The 27,415-nt window shown below is 40.6% G+C and overlaps 1 long non-coding RNA gene across 1 annotated transcript; it reads right to left on the bottom strand.

The window, feature by feature from the left end:
- Nucleotides 1-777: 777 nt before the first annotated feature.
- Nucleotides 778-12,324, bottom strand: LOC130283955 (uncharacterized). The gene is made up of 3 exons (XR_008846886.1): nt 12,247-12,324; nt 8,461-8,545; nt 778-836 (listed from the first exon to the last, which is right to left on the bottom strand). It is a non-coding gene; the product is annotated as an uncharacterized LOC130283955 (long non-coding RNA).
- Nucleotides 12,325-27,415: the final 15,091 nt, after the last annotated feature.

Genomic DNA, 27,415 nt, shown 5'->3' with positions numbered 1-27,415 from the left:
TACACCTACAATGATGAATGCCCATCCCCCCCCCCCCCCCCATTGTTCACACAGTATAAAATGAGACCTATTTTTTTTCACAAATCGAGTTAAAATGATGGACATTGTTGACGTCCATGCGCACTTTGGGGGGACACATTTAGAAACCTGTGTAATTTATGATACAAAAATATTAATCACGTCTTTTTTTGTTCTCACCACATTTTCGTAGCTAACTTTTTTTGCCTTGAAAAATATGTGAGGCTTTGGTTTGCATTACTTTTTGTTTTCCTATTTGGAGCCAACATTTAACATTTTTGTCCCAATTTTAAAACCCCAAAAAATTCAGGCGAGAAAATGCAAATCACACATAACAAGATTGTGGGATATAATTATTGTGTTCTTCAGAGAATTCCTACAGGTATGTGGTTCAGGAGATGATATCAAAAGAATTGAATTAGGTAAATTAGGTAAAAATATAACACCGCATCTTTCTACCAGTGTAATCTCCAACCAGTGTCTAATCTATAAAAACAAAAAATGCAGATATGAAGGGAAGAAAAAAACTGCATGTTAAAGTGTCCACCGAAGAAGATTCTTTTGAAACATCCGAATCCAATAATGAGTTATAACACACCTGCTACAAAAAGCCAAAAACTTAAAAAAATAATAATAAAAAATAAAAAAAAGATTTTCACATGCTGAAAAACAAAAACTTGCTGAGGAGGTAAGTAAAACATTTGCCTATTTTAGGCTGTGTTCACATGTTGTGGTTTTTTTTTTTTTGTTTTGTTTTATGCAGTACTGTTGCGGCACCATTGCGATTCTGCAGTTTTTACCACAAATTCAGTCATTTTCTGTAAAAAAATAAATAAATGCGTTGTGAAAGTACAGCAAAGCCAAGCATGCCTCCAGTTCGCCATAATCCACACCAGTTGGTATGTTTGGGCTCCATTTAAAAGGAATAAATACATTTATATACATATAATATACAATTATATAGTATGACAAACCAGACCTAATTTCTAAAGCCTAGTAACATAATGGCCCTCATTTACTAAGAAAATCGGGTTGTAAGTCTATGTTGCTTTTTTCCCCTGGTATTTATTATTATGTCGCATCCTGTTTGTCGCACGTGGGTTTTGTTGGTTTTGGTTTCCAATTCCTCTGAGCTGTCGGGAAAAAATCCACAACAATTCAACAAATTCGGGTTGGAAACCTTAATAAATACGTGGGAAAGCTCAGAAATGTCGGGTTACGCCCCTTTTTCGGGTTTGGGAGAATCCACATCGGGTCAGTCGGGAAAAAATGTTGCATCGTGTCGCAGACTGGCGCAGGATGTCTGCGACATGGCGCAGACAAAGATGCGACAAAAAAACCCGACAAAAGAGGTCAGGTTTAGAATAGTAAATGAGGGCCAATGAGCACATCCATTATTTGCAGCCATAAGTAAAGAAATAATGTCAGGAATAACAAAATTCTACTGAAAAACAGATTAAAAAATGTGAAAAAATCTTCAGCCATTTTGACAACTTTGCTTGTTTAGAAAAACGGCCATATTCATTTACGGCTCCAAATATGACTGAACATACACGGTGTGAACATCAGGCCTGAGGGGAATCAGCCATTTGCAGCCAGAGAGAAGTTTTTTGGGATTTAAAGGGGTACTCCACCCCTAGACATCTTATCCCCTATCCAAAGCATAGGGGATAAGATGTCTGATCGCGGGGGTCCCACCACTGGGGACTCCTGCAATATAGCATGCGGCACCCACCTGTTTCTGCTCCGGAAGCGCTGGAGGGTCTGGGTCCCGACCACCGGAACAGAAGTCCGTGACGCCGTCACGGCCCTTTCCCATAGACTTGCATTGAGCATAAACAGGTGGGTGCCGCATGCTATATTGCGGGGGACCCCAGTGGCAGGACCCCCGCGATCAGACATCTTATCCCCTATCCTTTGGATAGGGGATAAGATGTCTAGGGGTGGAGTACCCCTTTAAATCACAAAAAACCTTGACTTAAAACAATTGATATATTGTATTATTATATATACAAACAATTGTATATTACAGTTCTTACATTACGATAGACATTTTTGTTACAATTTCGACGACGATGTTTAAGGTCGTAGAATATCTACAACCAATGTCTGTTTCCAGATTTACTTCTCTGCTGTAATAAAATGTCTTTTTACAGATGAGGATTGTGATAACAGGCTGAATTCACAGTAAACCAATGGCCACACGTACCAATTTTAATATTTTTTGTGTCTTTTTTTTACCCCTTGTTTTTTTTGCACTTTCGTTTTTTCCTCCTTACTTTTTAAAAATCATAACCTTTTCAATTTTGCACCTAAAAATCCATATAATGGCTTAATTTTTGTGCCACCAATTCTACTTTGTAATGACATCAGTCAATTTACCCAAAAATCTACGGTGAAATTGGAAAAATAAATAAATGTGCGACAAAATGGAAGAAAAAATGCCATTTTGTAACTTTTGGGGGCTTCCGTTTCTACGCAGTACATTTTTGTACTGCGTAGAAATTGTCCTCTCCTGACCCCTTTAACTTTTTTATTTTTCCACATTTGGGGCAGTATGAAAGCTCATCTTTTGCGCCGTGATCTGAAGTTTTTATCGGTACCATTTTTGTTTTGATCTGACTTTTTGATCGCTTTTTATTCATTTTTTATGGTATAAAAAGTGACCAAAAATACGCTATTTTGGACTTTGGAATTTTTTTGCACATACGCGATTGACCATGCGGTTTAATTAACAACATATTTTTATGGTTCGGACATTTAAGCATGCGGCGATACCACTTTTTTTTTTTTTATTTACACGGTTTTGTTTTTTTTATGGGGAAAGGGGGGTAATTCAAACTTTTATTAAGGAAGGGGTAAATTATCTTTATTAACTTTTTTTCACTTTTTTTTTTTTTTTGCAATATTATAGCTCCCATAGGGGATGCAATGCATTGATCAGTGTTATCAGCGGTTGATTGCTCAAGCCTGGATTTCAGGCTTGGAGCAATCAATCGCCGATCGGACGTGCAGGAGGCAGGTAAGGCACGCTCCTGATGAGTCCTAGCTAATCAGGACATCATGATTTGACCACGATGGTCCCGATTAGAGATGAGCGAACTTACAGTAAATTCGATTTGTCTCGAACTTCTCGGCTCGGCAGTTGATGACTTATCCTGCGTAAATTAGTTCAGCCTTCAGGTGCTCCGGTGGGCTGGAAAAGGTGGATACAGTCCTAGGAAAGAGTCTCCTAGGACTGTATCTACCTTTTCCAGCCCATCGGAGCACCTGAAAGCTGAACTAATTTATGCAGGATAAGTCATCAACTGCCGAGCCGAGAAGTTCGTGACGAATCGAATTTACTGTAAGTTCGCTTATCTCTAGTCCCGATCAGCCCGACTGAGCTGCCAGGAGGCTTTCACTTTAGAAGCGGCGATCAACTTTGATCGCCACGTCTAAAGAGTTAATGCTGGACATCTGCCTGAACTGGGATGTTCGGCATTAGCCTCGGGTCCAGCCGGGACTGTGCGGGTATGATGCGAGCTCAGCTTATTTTGCTACAATTTTTTTTACTTTTTTCATTGTATTGTAATGTAATGATTTTTGTTAACATTTTCGGCTCACTATTTCAGCACCCAGACCTAGTTGCAGTACACAACACAATATAATTTTTTGTATAAAATATTTTTTTTATAATAATAATAATTGTGCGTGACTAATGATTAACGAGTGGCCAATTAACATGATCAAAACCTTTAAAAGCAACTTGAAAACCTATGTCTTCAAGAAAGCCTCAAACCTACAACAAGGCTGCGTTCACGTTAGTTTTTGGGCCATTTAGTGACACGTGAAACAGGCCAAAAATTTAGCATTTTTCGTTTCCAAAAAATCCCTGACATTATTTTTCCCACATTAAATTTGATGTGAAAACATCCGTTAACTCCCTTCGCAGTTTAATTGTATCATCCGTAATTGTAACGGATGTAAAATTAAGTGGCAGGGACTTCTTTTGTCGCATATTTTGGGACATTTAAATATTTTTTTACAGAGAGTCTTTTTTTGGGCTAGCAGGGACTTCATTTGTCGCATAGTTTGGGTCTTTTTTTGGGCTATAGCTTTTGCTGAAGCACACAAAAAAAAAGCTGGAAATTGGCAAATAAAAAAAAAAAAGCTAAAAACAGTTCAAATAAAACATAAATCAAAACACAAAAAAAAACTAAGTCTGTGTCCTGACATACCTTTCTGCTCACGCCTGTAATAAAATCTGTAAATATCTTCTACAGATGAGGATTGGGAAAAGACAAAACAGGTTAAGGTCATGGTAAGGCTATAAAACCAGTGGCCACATGTACCAATTCTACTATTTTTTCGTGTTTTATTTATTTTTATTTTTAATGGAGTTTATTATAAGTTTTTCTTATACTGATTTATTTATTTTACATTTTTTTGCATTGTAATTTGGTAATTTTTTTATTATTATTTTTTTAATTTGTGACTCACAATCAAGGTGGCGTGTAGACCCAAATGTTGCAGTTCATAAATCTGCCTAAAATCGAGGTCGAAAAAGTATGGTACAGCACTACTTGCCTTACAAATAAGTCAAAAAGATCTAAAAATAAAAAATAAAAAAATAAAATATATATATATATATATATATATATACATTAGGACAGTGTTTCTCAACCAGTGTGCCTATAGCTTTTGCAAAACTACAACTCCCAGCATGCCCGGACAGCCGTTGGCTGTCCGGGCATGCTGGGAATTGTAGTTTTGCAACAGCTGGAGGTACACTGGTTGAGAAACATTGGGAAATATGTATCAATAATGGTGTTGCAATTTATGATTTTATGTATTTTTTTGTGTGTGTGTGTCAAATGGAGCATATGTGCGCCAAAATTATCGATTTTCCCACGCAAGTTTGTAATTTGGGCACAAATGCAGCCCTACAAAAGGCGCAGACTCCTGCCCCAGAATTCCAGGCAAAGATTTCTGGCTGAAAAGTGTTAAATCTGACCTTTGATTTTTGCCAGGTTCACAAAAGTAAATCTTACACCGCAAGGTCCTTTTTATAAAAATTTATATTAAAAAAAATCACAGTGATGTGACGTTCCTAAAGCATATTAAAAAAAAAAATTATTATTGTGTAAAACATTTTATTTAAACTAAAAAAAAAAATTGTCTTTGTGTAACTGCTACATTATTATTTTTTGGAGGAAACAATTATTAAAAATAAAAATTTTTTTTAATAATTATAAAAAAAATTAATATTGTGTAAAACATTTTATTTAAACTAAAAAAAATTGTCTTTGTGTAACTGCTACATTATTATTTTTTGGAGGAAACAATTATTAAAAAAATTATTTTTTAAACAATTATTTAAAAAAAATTATTATTGTGTAAAACATTTTATTTAAACTAAAAAAAATTGTCTTTGTGTAACTGCTACATTATTATTTTTTGGAGGAAACAATTATTAAAAAAAATTATTTTTTAAACAATTATTAAAAAATAATAATTATTGTGTAAAACATTTTATTTAAACTAAAAAAAAATTGTCTTTGTGTAACTGCTACATTATTATTTTTTGGAGGAAACAATTAAAAAAATAAATTTTTTAATAATTATTATAAAAAAGAATTATCGTGTAAAACATTTTATTTAAACTTAAAAAAAATTGTCTTTGTTTAACTGCTACATTATTATTTTTTGGAGGAAACAATAAAAAAAAATATTTTTTAAATAATTATTATAAAAAATAATTATTGTGTAAAACATTTTATTTAAACTTAAAAAAATTGTCTTTGTGTAACTGCTACATTATTATTTTTTTGGAGGAAACACAAAATATTTTAATGTAAACAACCATTTGTAACACACTTTGGTGGGTCAGTGTGTAAATGTTCTACCTTCTATTGTTGTAGCTACTTTCATTTTTTTCTTGGTGTAAGTTTGCGACTTAACGAACATGATTGTGCCAAAATTTGCGCCCAAACGAAAAAGTCGCAATTAACTAATTCCAAACCAAAGCATGATTTCAACTGAAGTCACGACTAACACTGTCAAATCAGGGATAATGTTCTAAACCATTTGGCGCAACTTTTTGACGCAAAAAGTAACATAAGAAAAAAAAGTAACATAAAGAAAATAGCAACAAATCACAGTCAAAACAACTGTGTAAAATCCTTCAAACATACCCCTCATTGTTTAATAAAGTCTTGCAAAGTCATCTCATTACCCTTTAGGCTACGTTTAAACTTTTTTTTTCTACTCATTTTGCACTCCGAAACATCTTACGAGTGCAAAATGAGTTTATACGCGTTTTTATTTTTTTATTTATTTTTTATTTAAAAAAAAACAGGTTTTAGCTCATCAGGTTATACTGTGCTGCAGTACAAATGTATTGCAGCATAGTATAACCTGTAAAAAGTGTAAAAAATTAAATAAAAAGTTCTTCAATAAAAGTATGAAGTGTAAAAAAAAAAAATGCCCCTTTCCCAATAAAAGCCCTGTATTATCACCAAAAAAGATCAAAAACAAAAATCATATACATAATAGGTATTGCCACGTCCGTAATGATGTGTACTATAAAACTAAAATGTGAATTATCCCGTACTGTGAACGCCTTAAAAAAAAAAAAAACATTAAAAAAGCACAAATTTGCCAATATTTGTACAAATAGTGGAATAAAAAAGATCAAAAGAGGTAGCATGTAGCACAAAAATGATCCCAATAAAAATTACAGCTCATCCCACAAAAAAATAAGCCCTTACTCAATGGCGTCGGACGAAAAATAAAAAAGTTACGGCTGTTGGAAAATAAATTGCAGGAAAATAATTTTGCTCAGAAAAGGGAAAAGAACATAGAAAGCGATAAAATGGTATCGCCATAATCGTACCGACCCACAGAATAAATGTAACATCACTTTTACCTCACAGTGTACACCATAAAAAAAATTAAAAGGCCAGAAATTTTCCAGTTTTTCACACTATTTTGAAGTTTTTCCCGAAAAATGCTGCATGTGTCAACAAAAATGCACCACTTATATAAAGTACAAGGTGTCATGAAAAAACTATCTCAGCATCACTCTGCTCAGAAAAAGCGTTCTGAAGTTATTACCATTTAAAGAGATACATGTCAAATAAAAATAAAAAAGAGCCTGGTCATAGAGGTAAAAAAATGGGTCCGTCCTTAAAGGGGTTATCCAGGAAAAAAACTTTTTTTTATATATCAACTGGCTCCAGAAAGTTAAACAGATTTGTAAATTACTTCTATTAAAAAAATCTTAATCCTTTCAGTACTTATGAGCTTCTGAAGTTGAGTTGTTCTTTTCTGTCTTTTTTATAGAAGTAATTTACAAATCTGTTTAACTTTCTGGAGCCAATTGATATATATATATATATATATATATATATATATATATATATATATAAAAAGTTCGTCCTTAAAGGGGTTATCCAGGAAAAAAACTTTTTTTTATATATCAAATGGCTCCAGAAAGTTAAACAGATTTGTAAATTACTTCTATTAAAAAAATCTTAATCCTTTCAGTACTTATGAGCTTCTGAAGTTGAGTTGTTCTTTTCTGTCTTTTTTATAGAAGTAATTTACAAATCTGTTTAACTTTCTGGAGCCAATTGATATATATATATATATATATATATATATATATATATATATATATATATATATAAAAAGTTCGTCCTTAAAGGGGTTATCCAGGAAAAAAACTTTTTTTTATATATCAAATGGCTCCAGAAAGTTAAACAGATTTGTAAATTACTTCTATTAAAAAAATCTTAATCCTTTCAGTACTTATGAGCTTCTGAAGTTGAGTTGTTCTTTTCTGTCTAAGTGCTCTCTGATGACACCTGTCTCGGGAACTGTCCAGTTTAGAAGCAAATCCCCAGTTCCCGAGACACGTGTCATCAGAGAGCACTTAGACAGAAAAGAACAACCTCAACTTCAGAAGCTCATAAGTACTGAAAGGATTAAGATTTTTTTAATAGAAGTAATTTACAAATCTGTTTAACTTTCTGGAGCCAATTGATATATATATAAAAAAAAAAGTTTTTTCCTGGATAACCCCTTCAAGGGGTTAAAAATGTTAATCCCAAATGTCCTTTTTATGGAATTTTTTTTTCCTCACATTTTGTGTCCCTCCCCCCCACCCACCCAAAAATAAAGCCCTGCCATAGTCCCAAAATGCTGCAGTTTCGGAAAATTGCTGTTGAGACCAAAACTACCGAAAAAATGACAAAGCGGAGTGAAAAAATCTTCAAATAAAAAAAATTTCAAAAACGGCAAGCGGGTTCCATTTTTTATTGACTTTCAGCTAACGTTATTTTTTTAAATTTTTTTTTTTCGTTTTTATTGGTTTAGTTTTAATAGTTTTTTTGGGTTGTTTTTGCAAAAATAAATAAATAAAGCAATGATGATGATGTTGATGTCAATGGCAGTTACCAGGAGGTGTATAAAGGCGTCTTTGTCTCTCAGATGGAAAATGTTCTGCGTGCCTGATGTGACGCCGACATTCGCGCTCTGGGCCCTAGACAAAAAAAAAAAAAAAAACTTTTTAAAGTAAAGTTTCTCATCGTTTCAAACCCAATAAAGGAGCCCGGAGCTGCAGGAATTGAATGTTTTTATTGTGAAGAGGGTAAAAAAAAATAAAAATCTGTCTGTGTTTTAAATATTTGTCTGTAGCGGCTGTCACCGTAAATGACAAATATCCCGCAGATAAGTGAGATAAATGTCATTTTCTCAGATTCTCAGGGGAGAGGAGACGAGTTTTTGCTCCGCAAGATGATTTATTGTCGGAGATTCAGGTTTCGCTTTTATATCTTTAGAATCATCTCTATATGGGAAAAAGATGGAGAAATGTGGCCCAAAGTTTGCATCTCTGCCCACCATGTTCTCTCCTTCTAAGGCAGTGTTTCCCAACCAGGGTGCCTCCAGCTGTTGCAAAACTACAACTCCCAGCATGCCCGGACAGCCGTTGGCTGTCCGGGCATGCTGGGAATTGTAGTTTTGCAACAGCTGGAGGCACTTTGGTTTGGAAACAGTGGGGGAGATTTATCAAATCCTGTCCAGAGGAAAAGTTGCCCAGTTGCCCATAGCAACCAATCAGATCGCTTCTTTCATTTTTAACAAGGCCTCTGCAAAATGAAAGAAGCGATCTGATTGGTTGCTATGGGCAACTGCACCACTCTTCCTCTGCACAGGTTTTGATAAATCTGTTCTTAGGCTAAGTCTCCACCAGAAGTGTATTCAAAAGGAATCGGACGTATAAAGGAAGGACTAAGGGGGAGATTTATCAAAACCTGTCCAGAGGAAAAGTTGCCCAGTTGCCAATAGCAACCAATCAGATCGCTTCTTTCATTTTGCAGAGGCCTTGTTAAAAATGAAAGCAGCGATCTGATTGGTTGCTATGGGCAACTGGGCAAGTCTTCCTCTGGACGGGTTTTGATAAATCTCCCCATTATACTTCTTCTCCCTTATGGATCCAACTTCTGACTTTGGCTCAAAAACTGCAGGGGTTGTTTTCCAAAAACTGCCAGAAAAAAAAAACAAGTGGAAACTTAGCCTAAGGAATCAGAGTGGGGGGTATTTATGAAGCACTTTAACCTTGTTTTCTGGGGTTAATTTGGCACAAAAATTTGGTGCAGTAAGTTTTTTGCGCCTTTTGTAGCGCATTTTCATTTACGCACATTCCTTTCCTTGGCGGCAGTATGTGGGTTTTCAGTCGGGTTTTTGCAGTGGTCAGGAATTTATGAAAATGGGACTTTTTAAAAAGGCGCAAAATTTGGCGCAATTCCTTTTAAAAAGGCACCTCCATTAAAAAAAAAAGTGTCATAAAAAACACACATTACAAAAAATTGTTGAAATTGCTCATTAGTATAAGCAGATCCCCTTGTTATTGGTGGGGGGGGGGTAAAAAATAAATAAATATATATATATATATATACATATATATACACCGTACTTTTCGCCATATAAGACGCACTTTTTCTTCCCCAAAACTGGGGGGGGGGGGGGAAGTTGGTGCGTGTTATACGGCGAATACACCCCTATCGCGGCGGTCCCTGCGGCCATCAACGGCCGGGACCCGCGGCTAATACAGGACATCACCGATCGCGGTGATGCCCTGTATTAACCCTTCAAAGCTGACCGCCGCGTTTGAAGGGAAAGTGACACTTACCCGGCTGCTGAGTCGGGCTGTTCAGGACCGCTGCGGTGAAATCGCGGCGGTCCCGAACAGCTTACAGGACCTTACCTGCCTCCTCGGTGTCTGTTCCGTGCCGGGATCCCCTGCTTGGCTGGCGCTCTCCTTCGACGTCATCACGTCGTCGCGCACGCCGTCCTGTCATCCAATAGGAGCGGCGTGCGTAGCGACGTGATGACGGAGAGCGTGGATCCCGGGGAAGAAGACGTCCGGAGCGTCGGGGACACCACGGGGACGCGGCGACAGCGATGGAGCGACATCCAGGGCAGCGGTGACGGGTCCGGAGCGGCGGGGACACGTGAGTACTACCTCCTATCCAGTGGTCTTCAACCTGCGGACCTCCAGATGTTGCAAAACTACAACTCCCAGCATGGGGACATGCTGGGAGTTGTAGTTTTGCAACATCTGGAGGTCCGCAGGTTGAAGACCACTGTTGGGTTCAGAATCTTCATTTTTTAAGATTTTGCACCTATAAATTGGGTGCGTCTTATACGCCGGTGCGTCCTATACGGCGAAAAATACGGTATATATATCCTATAAAAAAATGTAAACATTTTCCTATATGGTTGGGATGGACATGTTTAAAAGTCTGGATATTTGGTACAATTAAGTTTAACACACAAGGAATCACCTCTGAAAGAGCTTCCTGTAAGGCTAGGTTCAGACTACGGAATTTCCGACTGTCTGCCTACAAAATTTTCTGCGACTATTTTCCGCCTCCAAAGGCGTTTTTCAGTTTCATGCGTAATTTAGTCATTTCCGCAAGTAATCCGCCGCGGAACGGAACGGAAATGACGCCACCAAACCCTCCTTAAATTTCCGCTTAAATTCGATGCAGAAAACAGTGGGAGTGCACTGAGAGCCAAGTTAAGCCCCTTTTGAACCATGTGATCACATGACCCGACCCAGGTCCGTCAATTTTTTCAAGTTTGGCTGGGGAAGTAAGATCCGACATTATATTAAATTAGCGTGGAGAAAAAGCTGAAAGGAAGCCAAACAACGAGCCACAAGAAGAAGCACAACTCCTTGACCAAAAAGGAAAATGGATAAGGGGCGTATTTAAAAGGAAGAATGTGGGCTAGTCCAAGAACCAGTGGACTGATCATATTTAAATTTCTGACTCAAATCCGTACGGATTTTCCGCAAGTAATCCGCTTTCAATCTGCCCACATTCCGCGTTCCAACAAAAATCTGCCGGGAAATGAGAGTCCCATTGAAGTCAATGGGATTCTGTGGCGGAAATCCGTCTGAAGAAAGAGCACCTCCTTTCTTCATGCGGAAATTTTCAAGCGGAAATTAGGCGCGCATATTCCGAGTGAAAAAATCCAAAGTATGAACAGGTGCACGGAAATCCCATTGACTCGCATGTACTTTTTAGCAAGCGGAATTTCGGACGGAAATTTTAAAACGGAATTTCTGTTGGAAATTCCTTAGTCTGAACCTAGCCTAACACATATACAGTGGTCCCTCAACATCGTTTGTCGAATCCATCATATGTTGAGGGATTGGTGCAATGTAAAAAGTGCATTTAATACTCGCCTGTCCCGCTGCTCCGGCGTCTTCTTCGGGATCCTCGGGCTTCTTCCGCATCTTCTCCGGTGTCCGGGCCTCGGTTTCTGGTGACGTTATTACGTTGCGGCGCTGGGATGACGTGCGCAGAGACGTAATAACGACGCCGGAAAGCGAGGCCCGGCCCCAGAGAAGATGCAGAAGACGCCGGAGGATCGCGAAGTGGCCCCGGAGCAGCGGGAATAGGTAAGTGAACCTGTCCGGGATGCTTAAACTGCTATCCGACAGCAGCTTAAACATTTTGCGCTGTCGGATAGCAGTTAATTTGATGGCCCCGACATATAAAAGCATCGTATGTCGATTTTATCATATGTCGGGGCCATCGCATGTCGGGGGGTTACTGTAACACATTTTTGAAATTGCAGCAAATTTATAGCCCGACTTGCGCCTTTTTGTAAATTTGGTGCAGTGAGTTAAAAAGCCACCCATGAAAAGAAGGAGTAAAAGAAGAAAAGAACCTGGAATAGTGAATGAACAGTCTTCTGTACTATGCAGGAGATTTATCAAAACTCGTCCAGAGGAAAAGTTGCTGAGTTGCCCATAGCAACCAATCAGATTGCTGCTTTCAATTTTCACAGGTCTTTTAAAAAATGAACGAAGCGATCTGATTGGTTGCTATGGGCAACTTTGCAGTAGACACGTGTATTGCAGAGTCCTCACACTATCCTCCACTATCTTCGACTTTTGTAGTCCATACTTTGGTAGGAAATTAGGAGGAGATTTATCAAAAGCCGTGCTGAGAAAGAGCGGTGCAGTTGCTCATAGCAACCAATCAGATCGCTTCTTTCATTTAAAAAAAGAAAGAAAGCTGATTGGTTGCTATGAACAACTGCACCACTCTTCCTCTACACAGGTTTTGATAAATCTCCCCCTAAGTGTCCACGCCGCCAGCACACGTCCCATCTTCAATGCTGAGAAAGCTGGATGTCTTTAGCCTTGGTCCCTTATTATTTGGTGGCTAATGCAGTTTCTTCATTTGCTTCATCCCTTATTATGATTTTTATCATTCGCCCCTCACTGTCAGATTCAAAAGCTTTTTATATATTGTACACCTTGGCAAAACATTAACCTTTCTAATATACTTCATATTTTTTTTTTTTATAAATGTTTTAAGTCCTTTTTATAGAAATCATGGCTTATAAAAAAAGACCACTAGAGATCCCCATACCATCCAGAACATAATACTGTCCGGCTGCAGCATTATCTTTGTAGCGGCTGAAGCACAGGCTGGGACAAAATCCAGAAAATGAGGACGTAACTAGCACTCCTCTGTGCTCACTCCCGTCCTGTTCTGGCCTGTTCTAGAGAGAAGGGGGTTACAGAGCAGCCTGCAGGTATTGGATGAAGAGACATAGCACAGCACAGCAGACTCAGGGAGGAAGTGAGTGCATGGTGAGTTTGGGCGGGCTCAGTGCTTGCCTCAGACATGCCCCTTTCTGAGCAGTGGCTGTCAGAATGAGTGAGCAGCAGAACAAAGGGATTTGTGAGCCAAATACAGAAGCTAGACACATAAAAAAGACATGTAAAGCATCTACATGACCTAGTGAGTAACATAGAAGAATTATTATTTTTTTAAGTAATATGACAGTGTGGCTCGGCTCACTAAACTCTGTTAAGGACACCGCCCATATTCGTTTTTTCCTCCTCATCCTTTAAGAGACATGACTTTTTTATTTTATCACCTACAGACCCATATAAGGCTTATAATTATACTCATTATACCATAAAATGGATAGCACAACAATTAAAAAGAAAACTGCAATTTGGAATATTTGGAGGGTTTTGTATTTATATGGTGCCCCTTATGGTAAAACTGACATGTTCACTTTAAAGGGGTTATCCAGGAAAAAAAAACTCTCTGTAAAATCTCTGTATTCTGACCTCCATAGCTTTCTAATTTTTCTGTATACAGGATTGTGTGAGGATAATTTTTGCGCCTTGATCTGTAGTTTTTATCAATACCCCTTTTTTGTCTATATGACTCTTTGATCGCTTTTTTGTTAATTTTTTTCTGAGATGTGATGTAACCAAATATCAACAATCTTGGACGTTTTTAATGTTTACGTGGTTTACAGTACGGGATCATTAAATCATTTGCACATGCGGCGATACCAAAAAAAAATTATTCGATTTTTATATATTTGTAAAATGGTAAAAGATGGTGATTTAATATAATATTTTTATAAAAATGTTAAAAAATTTTTACTAAAGTACAAAGCCCATTTTCATTTTTGCGGTTTCGATTTTTCCTCCTCTCCATTTAAGAGCCATAACTTATAATATGTTTTTTCCCCTGCAGACTCATATTGGGTTTGTTGTTGTTTTTTGCATGACCAATTGTATTTTGTAATGACACCTTTCATTTTACCACAAAATGCAAGGCAAAACAAAAAAATTATTACTTGTGTAGGAAAAATCATAAGAAAACCGCAATTTTGCAACTTTTGGGGGGGGGTTGTTTTTTTCGCAGTGTACTTAATGGTAAAAATTACACGTTTTCTTTATTTTTTAGGTTGATGCAATTAAAATGATACCCAGTTTATGTAGTTTTTCTATTATTGTACTACTTGAAACAGACAAAAAAGTCAAACGTTTTTTTTTTACAAAATAAGTATGCCTAAAAATGTATTTTTCTGACCTCTAAAACATTTCTATTTTTCCATATACAGGGATTTCTAAGGGCTTATTTTATGCGCAGTGATTTTTAGCTTTTATCATTACCGTTTTTTTTGTTTTCATGGGACTTTTTGATCGCCTTTCATTAATTTTTTTTCTGATATATGATGTGCTTAAAAATCAAAATTTTTGTGTTTAGGATTTTTTATGTTTATTGTGCAGGATTATAAACATTATATTTTACCAGTTTAGACAGCCTTTGGCTGTCCGGGCATGCTGGGAATTGTAGTTTTTCAATAGTTAAAGGCAACCTGGATGGGAAATACTGCTCTAAGATGTGTCAAAAGTTTTTTAAAGTGACAGTGCCCATTTAAGTACCTATCACCCCCCACCCCCCCCCATCTGTCCCTGAGTTTAACTGACACTATCCCTGCATTAATTGTCCTTAAAACCCCCTCTTTATACCCAATTTCCTTTCTTCTTTACTGCTCCTTTTGCTGGCCAAGAGTGAGGGAGGAAGGGGGAGTGACCCGGCAGGCGCAACATCATGTGAAGCTGCCTGAGCTCACTTCCGCCCTTCTTCTTAAGCAACGATTATAACTGTTTTTATCTATTATAATGCATAGGAAGATCTCGATCAGGGAAGGGAAGGCAGACCCGATGTTTGTAGAGCGCTGGAGCTTGTTGAGCGCTACAAGCACAGCGCTCACTCCCGCCTGTCTGATTGACATGCGGGGAGCTCCACTGTGATTCTCACATGTCCCGGCTGCACTGGGAAATTTCTGACTCATGCCAGGCCAGCATGAGTCCGAAATCTATAACCGGGACAGCTAGGGAGACCCCAAGTGGTCACTTTTTCAGCTTAAAAATAAAAATAGAAAGGAAGATAATTTTTTATCACATTCAATTGGAAAGTTGTTCAGAATGCTTCAATCTATAAAATATTAAAAGTTGTTGGGTGAGAGGTACTCTTTAAATGGGTGCTGTAATGAAAAAGCAAGCTTTTCATAAGTTGTAGAGACACATGAAACGTTTTGACCGGTCGAGGTCTGAACAGTCCGACTGATCAAAACTTTTTATATGTCTCTACATGTTAGCATGTTCTCTCTTTAATTTTTTCTTTTTAATAGTGAATTTATATTTGGATTTCCCTCCTGTTCACAAATGGAAACTTATGGCGCATTGGACATGAACCAAAGTGCACTCAAATAACCAAACAAACAGGTTTTCATTTATGTGGCCTCTCTTTTATAAGTGAAAGATGACAAGGGGGAAAAAAAGATATAAAAAAACAGGGTGGAAAATTTAATAAGCGACTTAAATCTAAAAAGTAGTTAGCTGCGCCCAAAGTGATGACTTTCTCACAAAAAAATGAAATTTTAGTCCTTGACATTTTAGTTTTTTTTTACTACAATTTATACGTAAGTCGCATTGTAAGTGAGGGCCGTATATGTGAGTCTATGGGCCATCTTAGTCACATAAACACTGAGTGGGGAGAGAAGCACTGTTTATGTTCAGACGCCGACCGAGAAACACCTTTGACATGTCAAAAAAACAAAAAATTAATTGACAGTTGTACTTTATTTTTATTTTTTTGCAACAGTATATATATTTTTACAGCAGCTTACAATCTACCTGGGTCACAATCTACCTGGGTCACAATCTGACCTCTTGCCTGTCCAGACTACGAGTTTGCCTCATCTTACCTGTGCCACGTAACACCTCAGCAGCCTGTGTGGATGAGTCGTATCAGGGGTAACGACCTGGGTGCCGCCTGCTGCAGCAAGTCTATCCTGCTTTGCAGCGGGCTCTGGGGAAAACCAGTGGCACCTTAGACTCCACTGCCTGGTACAGCCCACAACATCATCCACACGGGTTCAGCAGATTCACTGCGGTTACAGTAAGATCCAGCCATGGATCCCGCTGGAGTGCCTCTGCCTCATGTTATGGATAAACAGTGGCCACAGTTAGCTCGTCAGGCGCAACAGCTGAATCAGTTGTCTGCGATGATGCAACAGCTTCTTTCCGTTCATCAGCAACAACAGCAGCAGCCGCAACCTGTTCCAGAGGCTCCTTCACTCCATGCAGTTGCTTCTGGATCTAAGCTTCGTTTATCCTTGCCTACGAAGTATGAAGGAGATCCCAAGTTGTGTAGAGGTTTTGTGACCAAGTGCTCTATGCATTTGGAACTCATGGCGGATCAGTTCCCGACTGAGCGAGCTAAAGTGGCGTTTGTGGTCAGTCTGCTGTCTGGAAAAGCCCTGGCCTGGCCGACTCCTCTTTGGGATCGTAATGATCCGATGTCTTCTAACCTGCAGGCCTTTCTCTCTGAATTCCACAATGTCTTTGAAGAACCTGCATGGGTTTCCTCTGCCAAGACTGCTTCACTGAAATTCCGCCAAGGGGACTCTTCAGTTGGCGATTACGCGGTTCAATTCCGCACCTTAGCTTCCGAATTGGCTTGGAATGACATGGCCTTGTGTACTACATTCAAAAAAGGACTTTCAAGTAGAATCAAGGACGCTATAGCTGCACGAGATCCTCCGTCTACCCTAAGTGAACTAATCCTTTTGGCATCTCGGATTGATGTGCGTTTTGCTGAGAGGCAGGAAGAACTTCGTTTGGAGAGGGAACCTGTCCGAACACGGCCATTTCCCCATCTGGCATCCATGTTCCAACATCCTCCTTTACCGTCTCCATTGCCTTCTGCCGAAGAGGCTATGCAGGTGGATCAAACTCGGCTAACACAGCAGGAAAGAATCCGTCGATGCATTGAGAATTTATGCCTCTATTGTGCCAGTCCGGAGCACTTTCTCAAAGACTGTTCTTTATGTCCACAGCGTCCAGGAAATGCTCACACCTAGGGCACGTAGGAGAGGCGTCCCTGGGTGTGAATACTACCTCTCCTCGTTTGACCATGCCTGTCTATACCTCTTCTAAGACATCTTTCTTCACCTCAGCCTTTTTGAACTCAGGTTCCGCAGGAGATTTTATTGCTGCTTCCTTGGTCCATAAACATCGTCCCCCAGTGACTCTGCTTGCTAAGCCTTTGTATATCTCTTCTGTCAATGGAGAAAACCTTAGTTGTATGGTGCTTTTCCGCACTGAACCTTTCATCATGCAAGTAGGAGTCTTACAAAAGGAGAAGATTGAGTTATACGTGCTTCCTCAGTGTACTTTGGAGCTTCTTGGTCTTCCTTGGCTTCAATGACACACTCCGCGTCTCGACTGGAAATCTGGTGAGGTCACCCGTTGGGGACCTTTTTGCCAAAACCACTGTCTTGAGTCTACCCAGCCTAAGACTGTCTCTTTGCTTCCTTCAATGCCGAGCCTGCCTCCTCCTTATCAGGATTATTCAGATGTGTTCTGCGAAAAGCAGGCCGAGTCTCTTCCACCACATCGTTTTTATGACTGTCCTATTGATCTTCAGCCTGGGACTACGCCTCCCCGGGGATGAATTTATCCATTGTCAGTCCCAGAGATGCAAGCTATGGCTAAATATATCCAAGAGAACCTCCAAAGGGTTTCAACCAAAAATCCTCCTCCCCTTCCGGTGCTGGATTCTTCTTTGTCGGGAAGAAGGATGTTTCTCTCCGTCCTTGTATAGATTACCGGGAATTAAACAAAATCACGATCAAGAATCGCTATCCTTTACCTTTGATCTCTGAACTCTTTGATTGTCTATGGGGTGCGAAGATTTTCTCCAAATTGGATTTTCTCCAAATTTGGATTTAATATCTGTGATGGACACTTTGAGTATTTCGTGATGCAATTTACTTTATACATGTGTAGTGGTGTATCTTGATGATATTCTGATTTTCTCTCCCAATTTGGAGAAGCACCGCTCTCATGTCCGACAGGTTCTTCAGCGCCTCAGGGATAATCATTTCTATGCCGAAGTGGCCTTCTCTCATATAAAATCTGCATTTGCCTCGGCTCCTGTCCTCTCAAGACCTGATCCTGAGGAACCCTTCTTTTTGGAGGTAGAAGCTTCATCGGTAGGAGCTGGTGCTGTCTTGACTCAAAAAACCTCCAAGGGCAAAACTGTAATCTGTGTTTTTTTTCTCCAAGACTTTTCCCCCTGCAGAAAGGAACTACTCTAATGGAGATTGGAACTCCTCGCTATTAAGCTTGCCTTAGAATAGTGGAGACATCTATTGGAGGGTTCTTCTCATCCAGTCAGCATCTATACGGATCATAAGACTATCTTATACCTTCAGTCTGCTCAGCGCCTGAACCCTCGGCAGGCTAGATGGTCTCTTTTCTTTTCCAGGTTTAACTTCTTTATTCATTTCCGTCCTGCGGATAAGAATGTCAGAGCCGATGCCCTCTCTAGGTCCTCCAATGTGGTTGGGCTGGCATCCATGGCATATTGTACCACCTGAGCGTTTGATTTCTGCTGCTCCAGTTAACCTCCGGCATTTTCCACCTGGGAGATCCTTCGTGCCACCTCAAGTGAGACATAGAGTTGTGAACTAGGGACATTCTTCTTTACTGGCTGGACATTCAGGAGTACGGAAGTCCTTCTAGTTAATCTCGGCATTATTTGTGGCCACACCTAGAGCGCAATGTCACAGATTTTGTCCTCCATCGTAGAGACCTGCTGAAGTATTACAGCCTTTGCCTATTCCGAGAAACTCCCTGGTCTCACATTGCTATAGACTTTATCACTGATATGCCACCTTCCTGTAACAATACGGTCATCTGGGTGGTTGTTGATCTGTTCTCTAAGATGGCTCATTTCATTCCTTTACCTGGTCTTCCATTGCTCCCCAGCATGCGAAACACTTTCTTCAACATATCTTTCGCCTATGTGACCTTCCTACTCACATTGTTTTTCAGATCGCGGTGTGCAATTTGTTTCCAAGTTGTGGCGGGCCCTCTGTTCACGTCTAAAAATCAAGCTGGATTTTTCTTCTGCTTATCATCCTCAGACCAACGGTCAGGTAGAAAGAGTAAATTAAATCCTGGGAGATTATCTCCGTCATTTTGTCTTGGCCCGACAAGGTAATTGCTTCGATCTCTTGCCCTGGGCGGAGTTCTCTTCCAACCATAAAGACTCTGACTCCACGAAGAAGTCTCCGTTCTTTATAGTCTATGATCATATTCCTAGTCCTCCTCTACCTCTTCTGGTGTGCCAGCTGTTGATGAACAAGTTCGAGATTTCATGTCCATCTGGCAGGAGGAGACCTGGCGTTCTTTGCTTCACGCCTCCTTCCATATGAAATCTCAAGCGGATAAGAAGAGAAGGCCTCCTCCGACTTTCTTTCCTGGCGACAAGGTCTGGCTATTGTCCAAATACATCCATTTCAGGGTTCCTAGCTACAAATTGGGCCCTCGATTCCTGGGACCATTAGAAATTTTGCAAAAAATGTATCCAGTTTCATACAAGCTTCACTGCCGTTACACAGCATAGTGTCCAGAGCAAGGAGGTGCTACCAGGAGACAGGCCAGTACATCAGGAGACGAGGAGGCCGTAGGAGGGCAACAACCCAGTAGCAGGACTGCTACCACCGCCTTTGTGCAAGGAGGAGGACTGCCAGAGCCCTGGAAAATGACCTCCAGCAGGCCACAAATGTGCATGTGTCCACTCAAAGGGTCAGAAACAGACTCCATGAGGGTTGTATGATGGCCCGAAGTCCACGGGTGGAGTTGTGCTTACAGTCCAACACCGTACAGGGTGCTTGGCATTTGCCAGAGAACACCAAGATTGGCAAATTCGCCACTGGCGCCCTCTGCTCTTCACAGATGAAAGCACTTTCACACTGAGCATATGTGACAGACATGACAGATACTGGAGACGCTGTGGAGAATGTTCTGCTACCTGCAACATCCTCCAGCATGACCGGTTTGATGGTGGGTCAGTAATGGTGTGGGGTGGCATTTCTTTGGGGGGCATCACAGCCCTCCATGTTCTTGCCAGAGGTAGCCTGACTGCCATTAAGTACCAAGATGAGACCCTTAGACCCCTTGTGAGACCATATGCTGGTGCGGTTGGCCCTGGGTTCCTCCTAATGCAAGACAATGCTAGACCTCATGTTGCTGGAGTGTGTCAGCAGTTACAGCAAGTGGAAGGCATTGATGCTACGGGCTCCTGGAAAGGGATCTGTACAACATTACAGTGAGAGTTGACACCAGTATATAGAGAATACAATAGATGAAGCCCACAGAGCAGCCTCCCCCTCCCTGTGAAATAGTCTCTACACAGGCCACAGAGCATGCCCAGTTACATTTCCCACACCAGTGGAACAGCTTCTGACTATTGTTGGCTCTGTCCATAGGTATTGCTGTAAAACATATCTCGAAATGCTGTTAACACAGCTCAGGCAAGATGGATGCCTCCACAATAATGTACTAGAAAGTAAATTACAATAATAATAAATAAAAAGAATTACAATAAGAAAATAAAAACCTATTAGAAAAAAAGAACATTTCAGTATCTGGCTCTCTAGCTAATACATTCTCTTTAAGGGTGTCCGTACACATTAGAGTGGATTAAATCAGCCATTTTTAACCAAAATAATTGGTAATTTGGTGAAAAGTAACAGCGAACAGATGTGCTGCTTGAATTATTCTTTTCTCGGATAGTTTTGATCGCATGTGTATAGCCTCCTTAAGGATGTGAACCAGCGATCCCCAGTGTAACCAGTGCTGAATTGATTACAGCTCCACGAATTCATATCTCCAGTATGTGACCATAACAGATGTCAAGGTTGTTATAGTACAATGTCAGGGTTATTATTGTGTGATGTTGAGATTATACTGTGAAATTGCGGTTATAATAGTTTGATGCCAGGGGCATTATATTGTGACATAAGGGTTATTATAATGTGATTTAGGGGTTGTACTGTGAAATCGTGATATTACACAGTGATGTCTGGGTTATTATATTTTAATGTCAGAGTAACATCATGTAAGGTTTGATCAAAGTCTTGGCAGCCTCATTGCCTATCTTTGCTATCACACACTAAATGATTCCTAATCCTTTCGGTGTTTGAGGGCATCCAGTGTCCTTCAGGATTCCAGAACCCCCCGTCTTCCCTCAATAGCCTGACTTCCTTGGTTGCTTGTGTCTGGGGGCCCAGTTCAGCTCACTTTCCTATTACCAAGTGTCAACAGTTGGTTGAGCAATGCATCGGTACTCTTAGATCAGACCCTGTGACGGCACAGAGGAGCGCTCGGCATTACACTAAGCTGTACAGCTGTCGCTGAATTAGTTGGCATTCCTGGAGAGGCTGGGGTGGCTTAGGAGATGCCTGGCAACCAGTGTTCTGTTGTTACCTACAAGGATGAAGAGGAAAGGCTGAGAACTCAAAGAGAAATGAGCATAAGTAAGGCCTGGTGTCCAGGAACTCAACAACGGGCTAAACCATTGCCATCCTTCCGCACTTCTGTGCTGGTATAGATACATGGCAACATTTCCAGAGCTAGTGAGAATGGAGAACCCAGCACTGCAATCCGGAATGGAGCCCCTTCTAGGATATGAGACACAAGCAATGACACCTGGGGAGCTGTCCCGGGGGTGCACTCCAGAATATAGACATGTGTGGTGTCCCGGTACCGTATTGCATACTGTACCTTGTATGGTGGTCCCCAAAGTCAGAGTTACTATGTTCAGGTAGGGTCCCCCAGGTGGGACAGCCCCTAGTCGCCTCCTCCTTTTCTAGTTGTATGATGTTTCTATGTACATATTTAATAATGTGTATATTTAATATAATGTATATTAGTGTGCTTACCTTGTTAGCGTTGCAGGACCTTCGGTCATGTGAATATGTTAATTCCTCTATGGTATGTGGGAGGACCTTTGGAGGTCCTTGGGTCACATGTTACCCATAACTCTTTGTAAAGGGGATTGACAGAAGTATTGGACCAATTAGCTTTAGTCCAGCCCCTGCACATATAAGGGAGCTGTAGCCAATTATCGCTCTCTTGGGTTGCTGCTCTCATCGGTGCAGGACTAGCAGGATGGATCTGCGCAACTTTCAAAGACAAGCTAGGCCAGAAAACATGCCGGCCTCAGCTAAACTAAACCATGAGTCTTAAACTAAATCCCCACTAAAGCTAGAGTTACTACTGGACTGAAACTAAATCCAGTGGAACAGCGCATATCAGTCTACGGACTCTAAAACGCTTAAGGTCCCAATCACTGTCAATCTCTGAGACTTTGCCTGTATAGAGACTGTTCCGGTTTTGAAGCTTGCATAAAATCTTCAGTAAAGTTCTGACTGTTTTCAGCAAACTCTCCGGTTGTGGACATTCAATTATTCTATACCTCCCTACCGCTCTTGGGAAGGGTGGCGGTAGGACAAGCATTACAGAGGAGCCCTCACCCTGGCGTCACAGTGGTTGAGCGGGTAGACGCAGAGGAGCAGCCTCGCAGCAACAGAATGTTTCCTGTGCTCCAAGCGCACTTCCTCAGGCTGCTCTGAGTCTACCCGCTGTAGGAAGTGCGTTTGGAGCGCAGGAAACAGTCTGTCGCTGCGAGGCTGCTCCTCTGCATCTACCCGCTGTAGGAAGTGCATTTGGAGTGCAGGAAACAGTCTGTCGCTGCAAGGCTGCTCCTCTGCGTCTACCCACTGTAGGAAGTGCGCTTGGAGCACAGGAAACAGTCTGTCGCTGCGAGGCTGCTCCTCTGCGTCTACCTGCTGTATGAAGTGTGCTTGGAGCGCAGGAAACAGTCTGTCGCTGCGATGCTGCTCCTCTGCGTCTACCCGCTCAACCACTGTAATGAAAATTGAATAAAGATTTCAACTAGCAAAATACCCGGGTGAGTGCTTCCACTTTTTCCTTGAACTGTGTGCCAGATACTTGGCATAACTTGGCTTTCATGAACTGGGCTCTGGCATGTGATGAGTAGCCATGTTCTGGAGCTCAGGGATTGATGATGTTTCTTAGAAACAAAACAATCTCGGATACATATCAGGTGAGACGCATCCCCTGTGCAGATGACAATGTTCTGTACGCCAGTATACATTACATAAGCATATACAAGAGACAGATGATGGCACTACCAATGCTCACTCATCCTATTCACCATTGCTGGAAAGCCATGGAATTACTTCTCTGGACTAATCCACCTACAGGGTGCTCTATCTTCACTAGACAAAGTAATGGCAAATTATTGATAGAAGTATATAGAATAGGCACTCACTGCGTCTGTAGTGTACCGATCTTTATTTCTTAATGTGCATAAAATACAGCAGACCGGGTAGGACGCCACGGAACAGAACGGTAGTGTAGAGACTAAAGTTCTATTCCGTGGAGTCCTACCCGATCTGCTATACATTACATAAGGCCCAGCCTGCACACACATAGTCCATATAGATCTGTTAACACAGGAAATGAGACCCACTCATGTTTTTTTGTATAAATTGGACTTTTCTTCTCCTTAGTTTAGTACCGGCTATTACTTCACCTATAATCTGTTATTCGTACCTTCTGATTGTTTAAAGGGGTACTACCGTGGAAAACTTTTTTTTTTTTTAAATCAACTGGTGTCAGAAAGTTAAACAGATTTGTAAATCACTTCTATTAAAAAATCTTAATCCTTCCAGTACATTTTAGGGGCTGTATACTAAAGAGAAATCCAAAAAGAAATGCATTTCCTGTGATGTCGTGACCACAGTGCTCTCTGCTGACCTCTGCTGTCCATTTTAGGAACTGTCCAGAGAAGCATATGTTTGCTATGGGGATTTTCTCCAGTTCCTAAAATGGACAGCAGAGGTCAGCAGAGAGCACTGTGGTCAGGACATCACAGGAAATGCATTGCTTTTTTTGGATTTTTCTTTAGTATACAGCCTCTAAAAAGTACTGGAAGGATTAAGATTTTTTAATAAAAGTGATTTACAAATCTGTTTAACTTTCTGGCACCAGTTGATTTAAAAAATAAAGTTTTCCACAGTAGTACCCCTTTAATCTGGTTTTCACATCACTTGTAACTTTCCCGATGAACACGTAAAACATCAGACAGAAGAAAAGCGCTGGAAGAAAGTCCAGAACTGATTAGTTATCTGCATGGTTGTTGCTAGGTTTGCTCCTTTCAATAAATGCTCTGTTTGCCATGTGGCATATGTATTACTTTTTGAGTAGTTTTTTGTTTTCATTAACGACTTAAGGACCAAGGGCGTAGCTGTGTGCCTATGTCCTGCTCCCGAACTATGAAGCACGCTCAGCAGCTGAGCGCGCATCATGGCCGGTTGGTCCGACTGGGACCTGAGGCTTATGCTGGACATCGATGATCGGGCCGATGCCCTGCATTAACCCTTTAGACACCGTGATCAGAGTGGTGAAAAAATATATCCAGGCTAGCTCAGTGGGCTAATCGGGACCACCAAGGTGAGATTGTGATGTCCCAATCAGCTGAGAGGACGGCGGGAGGGCCCTTACCTGCCTCCTCGCCATCAGATCGGTGTTCATGTGCTCCAGTCAGCCATGGCAGGCTGATCAATGTTGCTCTATGGAGCAGCATTGAACAGTATATGCAATCAGAAGATTCCATGTAATAGTTCCATATGGGGACTAAAAAATTATGAAAAATGAATGTAAAAAAAAGTTAAGAAAGGTAAATTGACCCCTTCCCTAATAAAAGTTTGATAAGTGTCATTTTTACAGAAAAGTGCACTGCGTAGAAACGGAAGGCCAAAAGTTACAAAATGGAGTGTTTTTTTTTTTGTTTTTGTTTTTTGTTTTTTTTTTCCGTATTTTGCCCCACAAATAATATTTTTTTGTTTCGCCTTAGATTTTGTTATGAAATGATTGATGTGGAAAATTGAAAGCTCTATGATTATTAGAAAGTGAGGAGGAAAAAGCAAAACTGCATAGATGAAAATATGCTTAGTCCTCAAGGGGTTAAACCCAGGTGTCTATGATTAATTACTGGGGGTTGAGGCGGCCCAGATGAGGGGACAGTTTAAGCACCATGTATGTGTCCTTGAGATCAGTCTTTTTATTTATAATTTTTTTTGTCTGTGGTCTACTTCACATTTCTCCTGCCCCCCTATATAACTAGGGATATTGGAGGTGGGGAGAGTCTTCAGGTTGGGGTCTCCCTTATCAGGGTGAGTGCTCCAAATGGGCATGTAAAGCTGGCTGGGGGCAAAGGCCCATATTTCACAATTTCATATCTACATTGTTCCCTAGCTCTTCACTACTATGCCTGGGATATAAACCCCATTAAGATAACACCAAGGCCGCACCTGGCCTTAGTACCTGTACATCATGTTTACTCTCCTTCTATATGTTTTTGGTGACATTTTGGCTTTTTTGTTTGCTTTTTTTTTCCATTTAATAAAAGTTATATATCTTGGTCAGTTTTGCCTCTGTGATATTGTTGTGTGCCTCCTTCTGTGGTGGTGATATGTTCCCCCGTAAAGTAGCATGTGAATCCCATGTTTAAGTGTCTGTCAGATAAGAACATGATGGGGAGAAGGCCTTGTCCATTTACTACTTCCAGATAGACGTCCAGCATAGGACAACACGATCTGTAGCATTCTTCCGTGGTTTTAGCCAGTCAACCACGACTACCTTGTCCCTCTACAGCTTTGCTGAATCCCCGCCATTGTCATCTGTCGTTGATGTTTTGATTAACTTTCGCTCCCGGACATAACTTCATGGTGGCTGCTTTTCAGTATTGTTTCTCCTAGACAAGGCTGACCATAGGTTGAGTGAGTCTCCTTTGTAGGACTGTAATGCCCCCCCATATGGTGTATGCTACCACTCTCAGCTAGTGTCTGCTTACATCCATCTTTACAGTCTTATTTGCTCATTCCTGCACTTGAATGTACTTCCAAGAACCAAAAATTATAAAACCAAGAGACTGTTTAGAGTCATAGGACGGCTGACTATGGGGGGAGCGTGGGGCTGACATTAGATCCCCATGTACAGAACCTTTGTGTAGATGTTTCCTTCATACGTCCGCTGTTTGCATTGCAGACATCTCTTTGGTCTCATTGTTTGCTATGTCAAAGATACTGTGGAGCTGGAGCCCAGTCAATGGGGGAGATTTATCAAAACCTGTCCAGACCTGAGGGCCCCCCCGCGATCTCCGTCCGGTGCCACAGTGTTCATGAACACAGAAGCCTGGTGCTTCCTTGTTCGTAATATCACACCACGCCCCCTCCATTCGTGCCTATGGGAGGGAGCGTGAACGCCATAGCGCTGGGCCGGAGACCGCAGGGGTTCCCAGCGGTCGAACCCCACGCTATCAAACTTGTTTTATCGCCTATCCTTTGGATAGGTAATAACATTTCTAAGTGCGGAGTACCCCTTTAAGAGATCAGATATTTTCCACAATCTCAGGGAATGTGTCCATGTTCTCTATGCAGATGAGTTTAGTAAATTAATTTGAGAATGTTTCCAACAGAGAAAAATAAGAGGATGTCTGATGTACAGAAATAGAGTAATCCAGCAGTACTGGCTTATAGTTTCTTTGTCGATGTATCTAGATGCACATCAGCCGACCAGTCATCCAAGAACTGGCCACCATAATTGTCCAAATAGAGTTCAAAGTCCAACAGTATCCAATGGAGAATCCCAATACAGAACAAGTGAAACGTATCGCTCCCTTCGAGTCGTTGTCAAGCTTGTCGCAGACCTACTGCATTCATAAGGTTGTACATTCCCGGTATTGGGATACTAAGGAATATGTGATCCCTGTCGGATGCTGTTGGACGTTCTTTTTGAATGTTTTAGATTCTGTCCAGTGCCCTTGGTCATCCTGGATCCCAGCATAGTTTATATATATATATATATATATATATATATATAATTATTTTTTTCTTTTCATATTTTGTTCTTTACAATGGAAAAAAAAAACATGACTAATCTTGAGCCAAAGCCTCCAGTAACATAACACTGGTTTTAGCCTTTGCTAATAGGGTGAATTGTAGGGCCTGTCCCCACAGCGGAGCCGCACTTGGGGGTATGTGATACGGCAGCTTAATATGAGATGCTCATAAATATTGCCCGAGTGTGTGAATATTACCTCCTTCCCAATCCACCCATCTCACCCCC

The sequence above is a fragment of the Hyla sarda genome, chromosome 8 (genome assembly GCF_029499605.1).
Source record: "Hyla sarda isolate aHylSar1 chromosome 8, aHylSar1.hap1, whole genome shotgun sequence".
In the NCBI taxonomy this organism is placed as follows: Eukaryota; Metazoa; Chordata; class Amphibia; order Anura; family Hylidae; genus Hyla; species Hyla sarda.
The sequence above is the reverse complement of the archived record's forward strand: the minus strand, read 5'-3'. Positions and strand labels throughout refer to the sequence as shown.